General features: G+C 42.8%; 1 long non-coding RNA gene across 1 annotated transcript in view; it reads left to right on the forward strand.

The window, feature by feature from the left end:
• Positions 1-15,539, forward strand: part of LOC105998379 — a 15,900-nt gene extending 361 nt beyond the window's left edge. The window contains exons 2-3 of the long non-coding RNA XR_001175697.1: positions 12,214-12,332; positions 15,420-15,539. This is a non-coding gene — a long non-coding RNA (uncharacterized LOC105998379). The remainder of the gene's footprint in view (positions 1-12,213; positions 12,333-15,419) is intronic.
• The last annotated feature ends 181 nt before the right edge of the window (positions 15,540-15,720 follow it).

Below are 15,720 nucleotides of genomic sequence, written 5' to 3' on the forward strand. Positions count from 1 at the left end.
CGGCGGGGACTGGGTGCGGGAGGGTCGCGGGCCTCGGAGGGCCGGAGGCGGGATCCGTCTGCGCGGGTGGGGGGCCCTTTGCGGAGGGTTCCCGCAGCCATAGCGGCCGAGCTTCGGGTCGCTCGCCGGGGTGGCCTGCGGAGGGGGTTGGAGAGCAACCCGCAAGTTGGGTGTTTACTCAGAGAAGTCTGCGGTGTGATGAAGGGTGGGTGGGGTGGACAGCGGTCGGCTCCCCCCTAGGGGTGAGGGGTTCTCAGGCTGGCTCCACGCAGGGATGCCCCCGCGGGTGGAAGGCACCTTGCTGGACACTGGAGAAGCGCTTGTGAACACTCTCCCAGGATGCACTGATTGATGCTAAAAAATACAAGAGGAGGAGAAGTATTACCAGTATCCTACAGCCTTGACACGTTGCTCCAAAAATTTAGGCATTTTTCTTGGGGGGGGGGGAGAAGGAGAGGGAGAGGGTCAGCGCTGGAGCTTTAAGGCCAGAATTCACTTTCTTAACTTTAGCTCAGGCTGGCCTCCGACCGCCTGAGCCACTGCTCCACTTTGGCTTTTTGGTGTTTAATTGGAGATACATTTTTTTGTGAACTTTCCTGGCTGGCTAGCTTTGAACTGCGATCCTCACATCTCAGCCACCTAGGAAACTGAGTTCATTGACATGAGCCACCAGAATTGAGCACTTGAACCACACCTCCAGCCCAGTAATTAGTTTATTTACGTTGTTGTTGTTGTTGTTTGGTCCGGTCGTGGGACCTGAACTCTGGGCCTGTTTGCTGTCCCTCAGCTCTTCAGCTCAGGGCTAGCACTCTACCACTTGAGCCACAGTGTCACTTCCAGCTTTTTTCTGCTTATGTGGTGCTGAGGAATTGAATCCAGGGCCTCATGCGAAGCAAGCACTCTACCACTGAGCCAGCTTCCCAGCCCTGCATGGATGGAATTTTATTTATTTACTTATTTATTTTGTCAGTCATGGGGCTTGGACTCTGGGCCTGAGCACTGCCCCTCAGCTCTTCAGCTCAAGGCAAGCACTCTACCACTTGAGCCACAGCACCACTTCCGGCTTTTTTCTTTTTTCTTATGTGGTGCTAAGGAATCGAACCCAGGGCCTTATGCATGCAAGGCAAGCACTCTACCACTGAGCCACCTTCCCAGCCCTTGTTTATTTACTTTTATGCATTTTGTGCCTGTTACTGGGCTTGAACTCAGGACCTGGGTGCTTTACCTGAGCTTTTTTGCTCAATGCTAGCGTTCTACCACTTGAGCCACCTCTCCACTTAAGGGTGAATAATGGAGATAAGAATCTCTTTCCTGTCTTGGCTGGCCAGTCCCTGGATCCTCAGATCTCAGCCTCCTAAGTAGCTAGGATTACAAGTTTGACGAGTTGCTGTCACCTAGCAAGAATTTATTTTTTTATGGGAAGTCTTTGAAAGTTTTAGTAGTGTAATTGAACTGCCAAATAAAGGAAAATTCTTGATGGAGCTGAGGAATCACAGAACACTGTTTTCTATTGCTTTGGATTGGCTCATAGCAGTAGAGATGTGAAAGTAAAAGGGTGAAAAAATATTTTGGAAGTCGAATTAACAAAACTTGGAAATGGATTGGTGAGGGAAAAAGGAATGAAGTGAGGAATCCTTGCTTTTTTGACTTTGGAACAACTAAGAAGGTAAATGGTGAGGCTATTTACTGAGATGAAAATAGAAGAGAGAAATTGGAGGTGGAAAGAATTCCGAGTTTTATGTAGGATAAGTTGAATTTGATATGCGTATTAGTTATGAAATTGGTATGTTAAAAAAGCAGTTGGATGTTCCAGTTTGGAACTTTGGGCTCAAGATAGGAATTTGAGAGTAAACCAGTCGCTCTTGCCTGTAATCCTAGCTACTCAGAAGACAGATTTGAGGAACAAGGTTCAAAGCCAGCTGGAGCAGATAAATCGAGAGGTTTTATCTCCAGTTAACCAGCAAAAGGCTAGAAGTGAAGGTGTTGGTTAAGCGGTAGAGTGTTAGTCTTGAGCTAAAAGGCCAAGCAAGAGGTCAAGACCCTGAGTTCAAGCCCCAGTACCAGTACAACAAAAACAAGCTGGGGGTGGGGGAGGTGGGAAGGTGACTCAGTGGTAAAGTGCTTGTCTTGCATGCATGAGGCCCTGGGTTCAGTTCCTCAGCATCACATAAACAAAATTCTGGAAGTGGTGCCATGGCTCAAGTGGTAGAGCGCTAGCCTTGAGCTGAAGACCTGAGAGACAGTGCCCAGACTCAGAGTTCAAGCCCTACGACTGCCAAAAACAAAAACGAAAAAACAATCTGGGGGATGATCATATAGATGTATGAGAAGAGGTGAAGTCACTTAGGGAGAAAGTGTCTCAGTGGCTCAAAATGGTAGGTCACTAGTGAAAAAGTGTAGGGAGAGAAGCAAATAGGGCTCAGGTCCCATATTTGAAGTTTAAAGAGGAAGAATATTGAGCAAAGATGCCAGGGCCTGGTGGTTTATGGTATACTAGCTACTCAAGAGACTTGAGACCTGGAGAACTGTAGTTCAAAGCCATCCTGCATAGAAAAGTCCTCAAGCTTCCATCTCTAAAATAACCAGCAAAAATCTGGCAGGAGGTGTGGCTTCAGTGTAGTAGATCACTGTCCCAGCAAGCATGAAGCTTGAATTCAAAACCTAGTACCAGGGCTGGGATGTAGCTCAATGGCAAAATTACAAGTGCAATGTACAAAAAAAAAAAAAGACCCCCCCCCAAAAAAAATACAGTCAAAACCTAGTACCAGCAAAGGAAAAGCAAATCAGACCAGGAGGTCTATGGAGAAATGGGAAACTGGTTCCTCTTGAAGACTAAAATGTTTCTGTAATGTTTGATAAGATTGGCAGTCGCACTTGGCAGATTGCTGGTTTTAGTTATGAGGTCTGCTGTCTACAATTTCAGAAGTGGGAGGTGGAAACAGATTAGTTGAATGGGATGTAAGGAAGTGAAGACATAGGAATTAGAAAAAAATACTCTTTTTGGGGGTAGGGGGGCTTGGTTCTGGGGCTTGTCCTTGAGCTGCTCTGCTCAAAACTAGTACCCTGCCACTTGAGCCACAGCACCATGTCTGGCTTTTTCTGTTTATGTGGTGCTGACTAATCGAACCTAGGATTTCATGCACACTTAGGCAAACACTCCCACTAAGCTACCTTCCAAGCCCTGGACAAAAATAAATTTTTTTTTTTTTGGGTCCGGTCGTGGGGCTTGAACTCTGGGCCTGGGTGCTGTCCCTCAGCTCTTCAGCTCATGGCTAGTGCTCTACCACTTGAGCCACAGTGCTACTTCCGGCTTTTTTTCTTTTTGCTTATGTGGTGCTGGGGAATCGAACCCAGGGCCTCAGGCATGCAAGGCAAGCGCTCTACCACTGAGCCACCTTCCCAGCCCCCCAAAAATAAATTTGTGAGATCCCATCTCAACAGAAAAAATTGGCCAGACACTCTGGCTTGTACTTCTAATTCTAGCTATTCAGGAGGCTGAGCTCTGAGGATCAAGGTTTGAAGCTAGCCTGGATAAACAAATCTGAGAGACTTCTTTTATCTCCAGTTAACCAACAAAAGCCAGAACTGAAGATATGGCTCAAGTTGTAGAGTGTCAGCCTTGAGTGAAAAAAATCAAGCAAAAAAGCATGGAAGCCCTAAGTTCAAGTCTAGTACCTGCAAAAATAAGCAATAAAAAAAGAAAAAAGAGAGGAAAAGAAAAAACCATGTGGTGATACACCCCCATCAGCCCAGGTTTTGGTATGAAGCATACAGTAGGAAGATCACTGCAAGTACAGCCTGGGTAAAAAATGAGATCCTAAAAATAACCAATGTACCCAGTCTCTGGGGGCTCATGGGGCACATGTCTATAATCCTAGCTACTCAAGAGGCTGAGATCTGAGGATCGTGCTTCAAAGCCTGCCTGGGCAGCAAAGTCCATGAGACTCTTTATCTCCAATAAACCAGCAGAAAACCAGAAGTGGTGCTGTGGCTCAAGTGGTAGAGTGCTAGCCTTGAGCTGAAGAACTGAGGGACAGCGCCCAGGCCCAGAATTCAAGCCCCACAACTAACAAAAATAACCAGTGTAAAAAGGGACTGGAGATGAGGCTTGGTGATAGAGCACCTGCCTAACCATCAAATACCCTGAGTTCAAACTCCAGTCTGGGGAGGGCAGTGGGAAGAAATGCTTGTTTCTTCTCTTCTTTCATTGAACCATAGATTTTTATGAATCTTTGTTGTCTCTTCTTTAAATTGGCCAGTCTCAAGTCTTTATACCTACCCCTCTTTCAGTATATTTTCTACACAACTGCACATCAGTGCACTCTTTTTTTCAGAAAACATGACATCATTTTCATATCATCTGCTCTAAAGGAGTACGAAAAAGAAGTGAGGTGCAGTTCAGTGGTAGAGCCCTTGCCTAATCTTGAGCAAGGCTCTGAATTAGTTCCCCAGCATTGCTAAAAAGAACAATGGAGTATTAGAAGGTTAAAATTCACCTCATGTATAAGTTGGAATTTAATTTGTCTTTTGAAAAATGATAAGTGCTTTGGTAAGTAGAGATGGTTGAGGTGAAATCTGAATGCATTGGAAGGTGATTGAGATGTTCAAGCATGTGAACTTCGATGATAACAAAGCTGCAGAGGTAGGAGAACTTGTTTTTCTAGATAGGGTGGTTTATTCTGCTCATGGAAGAATGAGCTGTGGAGGGGAATCATTACTTGGCCTAAAGAAAGGTGATGGGGAAGAGGGTGGTATTCATTCACAGTTGTCAGCACATTGGGGATATGTTTGCCTTTTTTTTTTTTTTTTCTTGGCAGGTCCTTCAGCTTAAACTCAGGGCTGGAGGCTGTCCCTGAACTTTTCTGCTCAAAGCCAGTACTCTACCACTTAGCCACAGCTCCACTTCCGGCTTTTGGCTTGTTGAAAGGCAGAAAAGTCCACAAGACTTATTTCCAAGGTGGCTTCAAATCTGTGATCCTCAGATCTCAGCCTCCTGAGTAGCCAGGATTATGAGCATAAGCCATTGACGCCTACCTTACCTAACTTGTGAGGTGTGTAATTCAGGTATTTTTAGTAATAGTCACAAAGTTGTTCAGCCATCACTATGTCAAATTCTATGACATTTCTTATCCTCCAAAAGAAACCCCTTATCTAGGAGTGGTCAGTCCCAATTCTCTTTACCTCCTAGCAGCTGCTTTCTGTGGACTTGTCTATTTGTAGAAATTTTATACAAATAGCACTATACTGCAGATGGATTCTTTGACATTGCTGTTTTCAGGGCTCATCCATATCATAGCATGTATTAGCACTTCGTTTCTTATTTATCTAAGTTTTTGTTATTATTTGGGGTGTGTATGTGTGTTCATGGGCATTCTAGGGATCAAGCTCAGTCTTGCATATGTACCACTGGGTTACAAGCATTTCTTTTTCATTTTGGTCAGTTGTGGGGCTTGAACTCTGGGCCTGGATACTGTTCCTGAGCTCTTCAGCTCAAGGCTAGTGCTCTACCACTTGAGCCACAGAGCCACTTCTGGTTTTCTGGTAGTTAATTGGAGATAAGAGTTTCACAGACTTTCCTGCTCAGGCTGGTTTTGAACTGCAATCTTCAAATCTCAGCCTCCTGAGTAGCTAGGATTACAGGTGTGAGCCACTGGCATCCAGCTAGCATTTCTTCTTATTGCATAGTACTTTTGCAAGAATGTACCATGCTTTGTTTTGCCATTCATCCATTGATGGACATTTGGGTTGTTTTCTACTTTTCCATTATAAATAATGCTGTTATGTTTATTCACTGTTAGCCCTTCTTTGCTTTGACAAGACACATGAAATAATTTGTAAGAAGGAAAGATTTATTTTGGCTTAATTGTTTCAGAGATTTCATGGTTATTTGGCTCTAGTTTTTGAGCCTGTGGCAGAGGAAAGCTGTCATCATATAGCATCAGGAAACAAAAAGAGGATGGTGCTGCGTTCCAGTATGAAATAACATAACTTGCTTCCACTTGGTCTTACCTCCAAAAAGTTACACTACCTCCCAACATCCCATCAGCCTTCAACAGCTCCATTCAAACACTATAAGCAGGTACAAGTTGTTAAAAAAGGTTTAAGACCAAAACCATAAGAAAACCTTTTAATGTCTTATACTTTGGTTAAACTCCAAGACAAAAATAATCTTTCAAACTGTATAATAAAAATAAGAAAATTACCAGGCACTGGTGGCTCTCAGCTGTAATCCTAGCTATTTAGGAAGTACACACACACACACACACACGCACGCACGCGCACACACACACACACACACACACACACAGTGTAGAGTCACAGGAAATTCTTATTAAAAGGCCAGAATTCACTGGGTAGTAGGGGGTCATGTCTGTAATACTAGCTACACACACACACACACACACTCACTGTGTAGAGTCACAGGAAATTCTTACTAAAAGGCCATGTCTGTCTTTGCATGGTTTCATCTGCAAGACACACTAGGTGAATACAGAAAAGTGCATACCCTGCTGAGTGAGTGCTCTACCACTTGAACCATGCCCCTCAGTCCTTTTCTTTGCTTTAGTTTTCAGGTAGTTTCTCATGGTTTTACCCGAGGCCAGCCCCATACTTCTAGCCACACGCACACACACACACACACACAGACACACACACACACACACACACACACACACACTGTAGAGTCACAGGAAATTCTTACTAAATGGTTTTACCCGAGGCCAGCCCCATACTTCCAGCTACACACACACATACACTGTGTAGAGTCACAGGAAATTCTTACTAAAGGCCATGTCTGTAATACTAGCTATACACACACACACACTCACTGTGTAGAGTCACAGGAAATTCTTATTAAAAGGCCAGAATTCACTGGGTAGGAGGGGGTCTAATACTAGCTATACACACACACACACTCACTGTGTAGAGTCACAGGAAATTCTTATTAAAAGGCCAGAATTCACTGGGTAGTAAGGGGTCATGTCTGTAATACTAGCTATTCAGCCAAAAGTGGAACTGTGGCTCAAGTAGTAGAGCGTTATCCTGGAGCAAAAAAGCTCAGGGACAGTGCCCAGGCCTGGAGTTCAAGCCCCAGGTCCAGCACACGCATGCGAGCACACACAGACATATACACAAACACAAATCCGTGTATCTCACTGTGTGTAAAGTATTATTCAATTTAGAAACAGACAATAAAGGACTGGGCACAGGGGCAAACACTATAATCCCAGCTACTTCAGCGGTAAAGATAGGGAAGATTAAGGCTCAAGGTTGGTCAGTGAGACCCTCATTCTCAGACAGCCCAGTGTAGTGGTGTACTTGTGGTTACAGCTACTTGGGATGCCATAGGAGGCTGGAAGTATGAGGCTGGCCTCGGGTAAAACCATGAGAAACTACCTGAAAACTAAAGCAAAGAAAAGGACTGAGGGGCATGGTTCAAGTGGTAGAGCACTCACTCAGCAGGGTATACACTTTTCTGTATTCACCTAGTGTGTCTTGCAGATGAAACCATGCAAAGACAAATGTGAAATGTACATTATGCTCAGGTAGTTCCCAAATATATGTTGCTTAGAAATCCATTTTCTTACAGCAAAATTGACTATTATTATGTTATATATAGGTATAGTTGGTAATATCTCAGTATATCACAATAAAGCAGTTTAAAAATATATACACAGGTGAGCATGGTGGTATTCACTTACAAATTCTAGCGCTTGGTAAGTTGAGGACCACGAGTTTGAGGCAAGACCTGTCTGAAAACAACCAACCAGGGTCTGGGAAGGTTGCTCAGTGGAAGAGTGCTTGCCTTGCATGCATGAGGCCCTGGGTTCGATTCCTCAGCACCACATAAGCAGAAAAAGCCAGAAGTGATGCTATGGCTCAGGTGGTAGAGCACTAGCCTTGAGGGACAGTGCCCAGGCCCAGAGTTCAGGCCCCATGACTGACAACAAAACAAATAAAAAAACACCCACATATACACTATGACCAAATAATCTGGCCAAATGTATGTCAAGAATATGCAATAAGAGCTGGGTGCCAGTGGCTTATGCCTATAATTCTAGCCACTCAGGAGGTTGAGATCTGAGGATCACAGTTCAAAACCAGCTTGGACAAGGAAAGTCCATGAGACTCTTACCTCCAATTAGCCACCAGAAAACCAGAAGGGACGTTGTGGCTCAAAGTGGTAGAGAACTAACATTGAGCTAAAAAGAGTTTAGCAGCAGCACCCAGGCTCTGAGTTCAAGCCCCATGACCAACAACAACTGAAAGAATACACAATGGGAGCCAGTATTGGTGGCTCATACATTTAATTCTAGCTACTTAGAAGGCTGAGGTCTGAGGATCATGGTTTGAAAGTTTGTGAGACCTTTTTTTTTTTTTTTCCAAATTTATTTATTTATTTACTTTTGCCAGTACTGGGGCTTGAACTCTGCCTAGGCACTGTCCCTGAGCTTCTTTTGCTCAAGGCTAACACTCTACCACTTGATCCACAGTGCCGCTTTCAGCTTTTTCTGAGTAGAGATAATAGTTTCACAAGCTTTTCTGCCCTGGCTGGCTTTGAACTGCAAGCCTCGAGTCTCAGCCTCCTGAGTAGCTAGGATTATGAGACACCAGTGCTGACTCTTTATCTCCAACTAAGTACCACAAAAAGTAGAAGTGTATGCTCAAAAACCTAAGCTATGGCTTAAGCACACTAACCTTGAGCCAAAACAAAAAAACAAATTAAAAAAAAAAACCCTCAAGGACAGCACCTAGTTCAAGTTCTAGGACCCCCTTCCTCATCCACAGAATACATAACATTGTAAGAATATAAAATGGTACAGCTGTTGTGAAATGTTTGGCAACTTCTCAAAAAGTTAAACACAGAATTCCCATATGATCTCGCAATCCCATCCCTAAAATATGTACCCAAGAGAAATGAAAACATGTCCATGCAAAAATACCATGGTGCATGTTATGATTTGGCTCTTCTTTTTGGGGGGGGGGGTAAGGGCTGTGCTCTTGTTCATCTTTCTTGCTCATTTCTGGCCCTCTATTACTTAAGCCATGCTTTCAGCCCAGCTCTCTGCTGGTTAATTGGAGATGGCTCTCAAAGATTTTTTTTGTTTTCTGCCCAACCTAGCTTGAATCCTTAGGCCTCAGCCTTTAGCTGGGATAACAGGTGTGAGCCATCAGTGCTCAGTTCATGTTGTGAGCGAATGTATTTCAAAGTATAGAACATTAAAAGTGGGCTGGGAAGGTGGCTCAGTGGTAGAGCGCTTGCCTTGCATGCTCAAGGCCCTGAGTTCGATTCCTCAGCACCACATAAGCAAAAAGAAAAAAGCCGGAAGTGGCGCTGTGGCTCAAGTGGTAGAGCACTAGCCTTGAGCTGAAGAGCTGAGGGACAGTGCCCAGGCCCAGAGTTCAGGCCCCACAACCGGACCAAAAAAAAATTAAAAAAAAAAAAAAAAAAGAACATTAAAAGTTTTTCTGTGGTTTTGGTCTTAAGCCTTTCTTAACAACTTGTACCTGCTTATGATGTTTGAATGGGACTGGTACACTTACTTAAAAGCTTTCATTTTCGGGGCTGGGAAAGTTACTCAGTGGTAGAGTGCTTGCCTTGCATGCATGAGGCCCTGGTTCAATTCCTCAGCACCACATAAGCAAAAAGAAAAAAGCCAGAAGTGGCGCCGTGACTCAAGTGATAAAGCACTAGCCTTGACCTGAAGAGCTGAGGGACAGTGCCCAGGCCCAGAGTTCAAGCCCCACGACTGAACCCCCCCCCCATGTGTTGGCTGTGGGAAAAAAGCATTTTCTGTGTTGAATGGACAATATTTGAGTTTTATAATAGGCCGTTTTGATGAGGTAGAAATTTTAAGTTGGAGGAATAGATACAGTAATAGTCTTAGCCCTGAAAAATTATTTATTTGATTTCCATCCACGTATTTGGTTTTGGTCCAGTAATATAGAGAAAATCTGTTCTCACAGATTGTGAGAGTAACAGATTAAAAAAAAAATAGTTCACATCACCATCACAAGTTCAAAACCTGAAGAGCATTAGGACATTTTGTTTCAAAGTTGAGTTGACAATTTCCAACAGCTGCTCACATTTCCTTTTCATAAATCTAAAAGCCAGGCAAGAAGAATCCTGAATGTAATTTAATCCTGGGTCATTTGTGAGAGCCTGCCTCAGCAGATGTGCCTGGCTTTAGCTAGAATTTACTTAAATGTGGCATGTGTGTAGTTTAGTATTTATTGTTTTTGCTAGATAGCAGCAAACCTGGTTTATTTAAGAATGTTCAGAGCAGAATCTTCCTTAAGCTTTTTTTTTTTTTGCAGACTCTGGGCCAGGGCACTGTCTCTGAGCTTCTTTTGCTCAAGGCTAGCACTCTACCACTTGAGCCACAGCACCATTTCCAGCTTTTTCTGTTTATATGGTACTGAGGAATTGAACCTTGGGCTTTATGCATGCTATGTAAGCACTCTACCATTAAGCCATATTCCCAGCTCCAACACATCATGAGTTTTATAGATGAGTGAGGATGATGCTTGACTTGGTGGCCTCTGCTTTACAGATAATCCTATAAAATACCATACGTTCTATAAGACTTTTGGCCACTGAGGAAGCACTTTGGTGAATTGTCTGACCTCTGTTTTGAGATTTATTTGTGAGTAGAAGGTAGAGGATTTTGGTTTGGGTTTTTTTTTTTTTTTCTTGCGTCAGTTGTGGGGCTTGAACTCTGGGCTTGGGTGCTGTCCCTGCGCTCTTCAGCTCAAGGCGAGTGCTCTACCGCTTAAGCCACGGCACCACATCCAGTTTTCTAGTGGTTTATTGGACATAAGAGTCTCACAGACGTTCCTGCCCAGACTGGCTTTGAACCTCGATCCTCAGATCTCAGCCTCTTGAGTAGCTAGGATTACAGGCGTGAGCCACCAGTGTCCCGTCTGCACTCAGGAAGGAGTAAGGCTTATATAACTACCAGAGTTTTTCTCTGTTCAATTACAGAACAAAGAAGAAACAAAACTGCCTTTTTTTTTTAATTAACTTTACAAAGATAGTAATTAGATTCTAGGGTGCTCCAAAAATATTTATTTTCCAAATTATAGCAATTGACTCATGATTATCAACTAACATTTAATAAATTGCTAGGATAGTTACAAATGCATGAAGCATAGTGATGTTACACAATACAACAGAGAAAAAAATGTTCTCTTGGATCTAGGCTTTACATAGCTACCATTCCATAATGAATCACCCCACCCATATCAAGTGCTCATATATATCTCTAAGATGGACTAAACACAGTTGTCTGTGGTTTGTTTGTTGGGTTGTTTCTGTTTTGGTGGTACTGGAAATTGAACTCAGCCCCAAACTTGCTAGGCAGGTGCTCTTACCACCCAGTAGAACTGGTGATTTTCAAGGTAAGATTTCACTCATGCTCTTGCTTTCCCAGGCTGTGATCTTATGCTTCTCCTATTGCTGGGATGACAGACTCATACCATTCCCCTAGCCATTGTCTTGCCCACAGCTAGGATATCAAGTGTTCTGTCACTGCCCCCAGATATTGGTTGAGATAGTCTCAAGAACTTGTTTTTTGCCTGAGCTGGTCTTGAACATTATTCTTCCAAGTAGCTAGGATTATAGGCTTGAGTCGCCATACTCAGCCATTTTTCTTTATTTAGCAACTTTCCTTGTGTATGTGTGTGCCAGTAGTGAAACTTGAACTCAGGGCTTTGCTCCCTTGCTTAGCTTTTTTATGTGTGTGTTAGTTGTAGGGCTTGAACTCTAGGCCTGGGTACTGTCCCTGAGCTCTTCAGTTCAAAGCTAGCATTCTACCACTTGAGCCACAGCACCACTTCTGGTTTTCTGGTGGTTAATTGGAGACAAGAGTCTCACTGACTTTCCTGCCCGGGCTTGCTTTTGAACCAGAATCCTCAAATCTCAGCCTCCTGAGTAGCTAGGTGGCGTGAACCACCGGTGCCCGGCTCTTGCTTAGCTTTTTTTCTCAAGGCTGATGCCTTGAACTATATCTTTACTTCTGGCTTCTTGCTTTTTAGTTGGAGATAAGAGTCTAATGAATTTTTCTGCTTAGGTTGACTTAGAACCTGGATTCTCAGATCTCAGCCTTATTATAAGCATGAGCCACCAGCACCTGGCTACATCAACTTTTATGTATTATATAGCATTTACCTATGTGCATAATGTTACTTATTTGTTAACTTACTGTTTTACAGTGAAGAACTGAATATCACCATGTCCGGAATCAAGAGAACAATTAAAGAAACTGACCCTGATTATGAAGATATAGCTGTGGCCCTTCCAAATAAGCGACAAAAAGCAATTGAGAATTCAGGTAGAAATTGACTAACCCAAAATACATGGTATAAAAAATGAACTATGACGGGTGGGGTGGGGGGGAGATGGAAAGGGATGGGAAGAGGAAACAAAGGAGGAGGCAACAATGCTTGATAAGAAATGTACTCATTATCTTGCCCATGTAATTGTAACCCCTTTGTATGGTATTTTCACAATTAAAAAAAAAAAGAACTATGTCACTTGAAGGGGGAGAATGAAGGAAGGGATGACATAGATCAAGAAGCATTGTCTTCATTGTCCCTTAGTACAACTACTTACTAATAATAATAAAAATTGACTTGCCTTAGGAAATTATTTCTTAGTTTACATTTACCTTCACTCTTAAGAAATGAAATTAATTTCCACATCTGTGTATATAATTCAGAGGAGGTTGTAAGAGGGAGTTGTTAAGTATTTCGTATAATAGTACATAATGCCAGGCGCTGGTGGCTCATACCTTAATCCTAGCTATTCAGCAGGCTGAGATCTGAGGATCGAGGTTCAAAGCTAACCTGGGCAGGCCTTTACTCGTATCTCCAATTAACCATCAAAAAACCGGAAGTGGCACTGTAGCTCAAGTGGTAAAGTGCTAGCCTTGAGCTGCAGAGCTGAGGGACAGCGCCCAGGCCCAGAGCTCAAGCCCCATAAGTGACCAAAAAAAAGTACATAATGGTTGTATAAAAGGCAGATCTGGGGGGCTGAGAAGGTGGCTCAGTGGTAGAGCTCTTGTCTTGCATGCATGAGGCCCTGGGTTCGATTCCTCAGCACCACATAAGCAAAAAGAAAAAAAACCAGAAATGGCGCTGTGGCTCAAGTGGTAGAGCACTAGTCTTGAGCTGAAGAGCTCAGGGACAGCGCTCAGGCCCTGAGTTCAGGCCCCACGACTGGACCCCTCCCCCCACCCATACACCCCCCCACCCCCAAAAAATGGGCAGATCTGGTTCTGAGGATTACAGTTCAAAGCCAGCCTGGGCAGGAAAGTTGTGAGATTCTTATCTCCAGTAAACCACTAGAAAACTTGGTAGAAACACATCAAGTAGAGTGTGAAAGTGGTAGTAATGAAACAGACTTAAGTTTTAGCTATTTTTGCATGTTCTTGTATTATAGTCTTTTAAGATATTTGGACTATAATGGATAATCATGTGAGGTGATTATGGGTGATACATATATAAAGGCTATTTTAATGATTGCATGTTATTTTAATGTGCATAGAAACAGTTTCATCAGACTTGTTTTGTGACTTACTATATTAAAATAAACTAACTAATTTTTAAAGACTAAAATTTAAATTTAATCAAATTTTTACATGTGTGTTAGCCAGTCTTCTATCACTGATGAAATGCCTGAGAAGTCAATGAAAGAAGGAAATATTTATTTATTTATTTTGCCAGTCCTAGGGCTTGAACACAGGGGCCTGGGTGCTGTATCGTAACTTGTCAGGTTCAAGACTAGTGCTCTACTGCTTGAACCACAGTGCTGCTTCTGGAATTTTGTGTGTAGTTTATTGGAGATAAGTGGCTTACGCTTGTAATCCTAGCTATGCAGGAGGCTGAGATCTGAGGATTTCGATTTGAAGCCAGCACGTGCTAGAAAGTCTGTGAGACTCATCTCGAGTTAAATCAGAGAAAATGCCAGAAGTGGCATTGTGGCTTAAGTTGTAGTGTACTAGCCTTTAGCAAAAGAAGCTCCAGGATAGTACCCAGGCTCTAAAATCAAGCCTTTGGACCAGCAAAAGAAAAAAATCTTACCAACTTTCCTGCCCAGGCTGGCTTTGAACTGTGATCCTCAGATCTCAGCCTCTTGAGTAGGAGTACAAGTGGGAGCCACCAGCACCTGGATTTATTTAGATTCATGGTTTCAGTCCAAGCCATGTCTCCCTTACTTTGATCCTCAGATTGGTAGAATGTCTGGTAGTATAATAGAGGAGGCTGCTCACTAAATGGCAGCCAGGAACCAGAGCTTGGAGAATCAGCAGGCCAACCATAGAGCTAGGGAAAAATGTTCCCTTCATACCCAGTGAGCTACTTCCTTCTAGTAGGCCACTTCTGGAGTTTCCACTACCTCAATTGCTTCATCAGCTGAGGACCATACTTTTAGCACATGGCATTTAGGGGACATTTAAGATCTATACTAGATTTATTTGGGAAAAAAGTTAGACATATCTTTTTTTCTTTTCTTTTTTTTTTTTCTTTTTAGTGCTGGTCCTAGAGCTTGAACTCAGGGCCTGGGCACTGTCCTTGAGCTTTTTTGCTCAAAGCTAGTGCTCTACCACTTGAGTCACAGCTCTATTTCTGGTTTGGTTTTTTTATTTATTTATCTTTTTGGTGTTTATTTGGAGATGAGTTTCTTGGACTTTCCTGCTTGTGCTGACTTTGAACTGTGATCCTTAGATCTTCTTGAGTAGCTAGGATTACAGGCATGAGCCATCAGCACCCATCTTAGACATATTACTTCAGAGCATTCTTTTATATAACCACAATACAGTGATCAAAACTTAACTTTTTTTTGCCAGTCCTGAGGCTTGAACTCAGGGTCTGAGCATTGTCCGTGAGCTTCTTTAGCTCAAGGCTAGCACTCTACCCCTTGTGAAACAGCACCACTTCTGGCTTTTTCTGTTTATGTGGTATTGAGGAATTGAACCCAGGCCTTCATGAATGCTAGGCAAGCACTCTACCACTAATGCATGTTCCCAGCCCCCAAACCAAGACATTTTAACATTGTTATATTATGTGACAAGTTGTCCCAGGCATGTATTTTACAACCAGATTTTTCTCTTTCAGAATTTATTGAGGTCACACTGAGAATTTAGTTGTCATATCTCTTCAGTTTCTTTTCAGTTTCCTCAAACTCTTCTTGGTCTTTTTTGACTTGACTAAATGAATGATACAGGCCAATTATTTCTGTAGAATGTCTTTGGTTTGGTTTTGTCTGATGTTTCATTGTGATTAGATCCATCATTTTTACAGGAATGTCACACAGTGATACAATAGTCCTCTCAGTGCTTTGTTCTTGTTTCTGTTGCTTGTTGACCAAATCAAGACAACTACTGAATTGGGCTTGGACATACTTTATATTTCTTATGTAGCTCGAGATGCTGCTGTCCAGAAGATTGAGACTATTATCAAGGAACAATTTGCTCTTGAAATGAAAAATAAAGAACATGAAATTGAAGTCATTGACCAGGTATAAATGATAATACATTGAAAAAAGACATTTAAATCTATGGGGGAAAAGCATATGATGATTGTTATATGTTATTTTTGTGTGTGTTTATGTGTATATGCTGGTCCTGCAGCTTAAACTTTTGTGTGTGTGTGTGTGTGTGTCATGGGGCCTGAACTCTGGGCCGTGTGTGTGTGTGTGTGTGTGTGTGTGTGTGTGTGTGT

Source organism: Dipodomys ordii, unplaced genomic scaffold (genome assembly GCF_000151885.1).
Source record: "Dipodomys ordii isolate 6190 unplaced genomic scaffold, Dord_2.0 Scaffold162, whole genome shotgun sequence".
NCBI lineage: Eukaryota > Metazoa > Chordata > Mammalia > Rodentia > Heteromyidae > Dipodomys > Dipodomys ordii.